The sequence below is a fragment of the Miniopterus natalensis genome, chromosome 4 (assembly GCF_054644295.1).
Source record: "Miniopterus natalensis isolate mMinNat1 chromosome 4, mMinNat1.hap1, whole genome shotgun sequence".
Classification (NCBI taxonomy): domain Eukaryota; kingdom Metazoa; phylum Chordata; class Mammalia; order Chiroptera; family Miniopteridae; genus Miniopterus; species Miniopterus natalensis.
The window spans coordinates 82,522,717-82,528,163 of record NC_142084.1 but is presented as its reverse complement, the minus strand read 5'-3'; positions in this window follow the sequence as shown (position 1 = coordinate 82,528,163).

Sequence of the window (5,447 nt, the reverse complement as noted above, 5' to 3'; positions counted from 1 at the left end):
TTTATCCTTTTAGATCATCAGCCGCCATTTTGTTCTCCTCGTCAATTTAAGAGACTAAAAGGCTATTTTCTTCCTAAAAGTTATTTTGGTATTCCCTCTTTTTTAAAAGTTCTTCAACTTTATGGCTATTAACTTTTAGGTAACTTTTGTGAGTTCTGCTGCTCATCTTCTAAAACCTATAAATAGAATGTAATAAGTTTTTCAATTGATCCTTTTATTTGTCTAAACATGAGTATCTTTCTAAGACCAAAGAAATAGCAAAGTCATAACATAGATTGATATCTAAACTGTTTCTGTGTAATCACCTTATTTGGGGTAGGGGGCTGTTTGTAAGCAAGGAGGAAAATAAATAGACTTGGCTAAAAAGGTACACCAACAGCACTAAAATGTAGCTGTGCTTATATTCTGTTCTAAAGTGATCAGAAACATTTTAAAATACTCCTTTTTATAGACAAATTTCATCCTTCCCAAAGTGACTAGTTCTGAAATTTCAGAAAAACAAGTTACCCTGTGGTTAATAAAGTTGGTGTTTCAGTTCTGATTTGCTGCCTCAAGCTCAGTTGCTGTGTCTGAACCTGGATCTCTTGAGCAAGGTACTCCTTAAGGAAGGCTTAGGGCTGCTCACAGTGCCCACCACCTGCTCAGACTCGTAAAAGGAAAGTTTGCAGTGTTTACTCTTTGGTCTAGAAACAGGTCCAAGGTTTTTCTTTCAAGAAGACAGATATAGGTGGAGGACAGAACAGTAACTCTTTATGTGTCTGTCTGCAGTGTAGTCCCGAATTTGACCCGTTTTTAGATTAGACCTCTCAAAAGCCAAATGCCTCTTTTCTTTCTTCCTCATTTCTCTCCTCAGCTTCCCTGCATCCACCCAAATATTTTTTAATGGATTTAGGAGACCACCAATGGACTGACAAAAGGAAGAATTAATTCTGAATAACACCTAAAATATAATGAAGAAAAAGTCTCTTGATTGAGTAGAGAGAGAGACTAATAAGAGCATAAACATTTATTTGTAGGTGAATAGGTAAATTTAGGGGGCATCTTGGAACCTATTGGATTATGGTGATGGTTTCCAATGGTACATGCTTCATTATTCTGTTTGAGATTGGTGCATGATGTAGTTTCTTGATGACACCTGCTTTTTTGGTGCTATTTCCTTTAAATTTTCGGGTTTCCAAAATTTACTGTTACGTACTAATTACGTGCTACTCCCCCTTTCCAATGAACAACTCCATAGGTAAAATGTTTAGTTACTACTGGAGTAAATGCTTCTCTTCCTACTGTTGAGATTTTTAAAGGCTATGATTAAAAGAGACCATTAATTTGATCTAAAAGAAATAGAAACTTCCATGAACTAATTATTGTCTTTTTTTCCTTTATACAATATTTTGGAAACATGTTGAACAAGCTATTTTTTCCTTCCCTCTTTTGATAGATTTTTTTTTTTAGGCATAGATACCCAGATTGACAGGCCTCTGAAATGTGAAATAGTAATCCTATATAGGTGGCATTTCCACAAATCTGAAATTAGTGCTAATGCACAAATGTGAATATTTTAGTCCTACAGTCAGGAAACAAGACCTTGTGAGTTCTTCCACCTGATTGAGGACCTTCTTTTTGTACTTTATCTAAAGAACTGTTCGAGGGAGAGATATTTTGTAAGTAGTTGCTATTGATGTCATCATTTGAGAAAAACATTTTTCTATATTTTTAGATGCATTCTGAATTTTAAAGGTGAGAATATTCTTCATGTTGGAAAAACCCAGAATTAAATTGTACCCACAGTGGGAACTTAGTAAGCATGATACTTCACAACTATCAAAGATTGGGATTGGGATCTCTTATTATGTCTTAACAACATAATGTGATGCTCATGTTCATTGAAGACTTGAAATGAAGCATTTGAGAAATGAGGAAGTTCTAAAAATAGACCTCTTAATTACCATGTCCTCAGATCTCTGGCTAATGTATGAGGAGAATTTTGAAAACTTCCTCACTAGTGTCACTTTCCAACTGCACCCTGATATTCCTCAATCACCAGTCCACTCGTCCCTCCCTGTTTTACTTGTGGCCCCTGTTATTACATTCTTTGTTGTTATTTCATCATTTCGCCAAATCCCAAAGTCAGTTCATGTCTGATTATCGCTTCCCCAATCAACTCTTCAGGAAAAATTTAAAAAAGAAATCTGGATTCTCTGAAACTCATTTGTCCTTTAAGCTAAAGAAAGGAAGCCTACAGTGATTGATCACTCTACCCTTGCACATCAGTGTTGAATTTTATAGACATTGAAGTTTCTGATTGGTCTACTTTTATGAAGGGCATATACAGAGACTACAAATTGAATGAAATTATCACCTATTTCTACTTGACAGCCTCACATGTGTCTCCTTCTGTACACACTAGCCATTGCTGTGCTCTTAAGCTAGTTCTAAAGAGGAAGTCATTTTCCCAACTTGATTGTGGGTGCACCAATATGCTTAATTTTTTAAAGCACATATTTAAGTTGGAATGGGAGGAGTTTGTGGCAGAGTTTCTACCAGCCAGTCTTACCTGGGAGACTGGTGCACTGACCTGGGCAATTTCAGCCAAATCTGTTTAGGCCTGAATTATCTACATAATAATTGTAGCTGTTTATATCAGAATTGAAGGATTTTTCTTTAACTGTTTAGTACAACTGGATCTTCCCTGACCCCTCCAACACATATTGAGAGTAATAACTGCATAGTTAGCATGTATGTTGAAGCAAAAATTTCCAAGTTAGAATTGAATATTCTTACACACAGCATTCAGTAAATCAGCAAACACTTAAGTTCCCTTAAGTTTTGCTTGCCCTGAGTTTCCAGCTTCTGGCATAGAGTCTGGCACATGGTAGGACATAATGTGTTGGTTGACTGAAAGAAGGAAGAAAAAGGGAAGGAAAAGGGGGGGTAGGAAGGGTATCCTAGTGCTCTGCTACTCGTAGAGAATATAGAGCTGGATGGGACTCTCAGGCATATAAGGTTGAAACCCTTCATTGCACAGCTAGGGACAATGAGACCTCATAAGAGCAAAGTGACTCCCCTGAAGTCACATAGCTAATCGGAGGCTCTCTGGGGACCTGAACTCAAATCTTTGGATCCCTGGCCTGGCCTCCCTGTTACACCAGAGCCTCACTAGGGTTCTGCACACATTTGCTGAGAGGCTCCTTCCAGACACTGGGGCTGGGGAACAAAGTGCAGAATGTGTGGCCTCTGTCCTGTAGGAGCTTACACTGGTGCCACTGTCTGAGTAAGTGTAGATGCAAAGCCCTCTGAAAAAGGAAGGGAGGCAGCTCCTCTGTTGTAATGAATTATGGTTGAGTTGGATGGACTTGTTCCCAATCCGGTTGTGATTATTGGGGCAGGTCAGCATAGCAAATATTTGCAGATGCATCCCTTAAAACCCTCAAATTGCTACTTTCGTTTTGGTGGCTTGTGTCTTAAGTGGCCAATTTCTGCTGTATTTAGAACTATACAGAATGATCTATTATTCATCAACCACCAATAGCTAAGAGGGCACTAATGTGTAGAACAGCTTGAATACTAGGCACGATGGAATATACTTTTCTCTGTAAATCTTCCCAACTGCTCCCAACCTGTGAGGCAGGTTGATGACACCCCAGTTTATGGTCCTGCAGGATGGTGTAGAAGTTAGGAGCAAAGATAGACTCAAAATTGAGTCTCAGCTCCCTCATTTTCTAGCTCAATGATCATGAGCAATCCTTTAAATTGCAGTATTGTCATCTTTAAAATTGACCTCATAACAACACTTGTATTATGAAGTCATTAACAGGATTAAATAATCTGTGTAAGCTGCTTAGCGTGGCGCCTGCCACATAGCAAAATGAGGTAATGCTTAGTGAACACCATGTGCCAGGCACTGTTCTGAACATTTCACATGTGTTCAATCATCATCATGAGATAGGACGAAGAGCATGCCCATTTACAGATGGGAAAACTGAGGCACAAAGAGATTAAATAACTTGCCTGAGGTAACATACCCAACAAGGGGTAGGGTCAGGATCCAAACTCGGGCAGCTTGGTACCATAGTTTCTGTTTTTAACCTTTACATTACACTGCTGCCATAAGCTATCAGTAAAGAAATCTTAATGGCTATTAGCTACTTTATTATGATTATGAAACAGATTCAGAGAGTTGAGTGATTGCTGAGATTTCACAACTATAAATGGCAGAGCCCCTGCAATGTGAGCCCAGGTTGTCTGGCTCCCAAACTCATGTTATATTTTATTTCTTTTAGGGGAAAAGCTTGGAGGTGCCTATCTGGTGATAAATATCTGTAGGGGAGCATCTGGGCAGACTATTCAAAGCCACTAGGAGTTGGCATAGAAAGGACGGTGTGGTGACAACTCATGCTTGCAAAAGCAGGAACAAAGATCTCAGTGAAGTAAGCGCATCTGTGTCACTCAGTGATCAAGAGGAGAGAGGAGTACATCAGTGTTCATAGATTTATTTGTAATAGCCCCAAACTGGAAACTATGCAGATGTCCTTCAGCCAGTGAATGATTAAACTGATACATCCACACCATGCACTACTACTCAGCAATCAAAAGGAACAGGCTGTTGATACACGCAAGAACTTGGATGAATCTCGGGAATTATGCTGAGTGAAAAAAATCCAGTTCCAAAATATTACATACTGTATAGTTCCATTTATATAACAGTGAAATGACAAAATTATAGAAATGGAGAACTGATTAATAGTTGCTAGGGGTTAGGAATGGGGCTGGGAGCAGAGGTAGATAGGTATGTTTTTAAAAGGGCAACTGGAGGGATCCTCATGGTGATGGCACCTTGGCCGTTGTGGTGGCTACATAGACCTACTTGTGATAAAGTGCATAGAACTAATATGTGCGCATGCACACACACACGTGAGTACAGGGAAAACTAAGGACTCTGAATGAGAGGTGGATTGTATTGCTGTCAGTATTCTGGTTGTGAAATTTTATTTTAGTTTTGTAACATGTTACCATTGGGGGAAATTGAGTAAAGGGTACACAGGATCTCTCTGTTTCTTGTATTTCCATGTGAATTTACAATGACCTCAATTATGATTTCTATTTTTAAAAAAGGTAAGAGGGGGGCTTAGGGCCAAGGAAGCCAAAGAGTCAAGAAACTGCCCACTTCCTGGATTTAATAAACATTTAGGGATGCTGTGATTGTCCCTATTACAGGCACTTGGAAGCAAGAATGGTGGCAAGTGTGGCTCTCTTTGGCTCCTCTTAATAAGCAGGTACTTTGGGAGCAGGTTTCAAAGTAGGGTGAGAGGAGTGCAGGAGGAGTTTGAGGTTTCCTGGGCGATTCTGATCCATCATTGTTCCTTGAAATCCACCACTTTAGTGGAAAAGATATTTACAAGTTCTGTTTCCAGCATCACTAAAGCCATATCCTGCATCAGATGGGAAAGAAG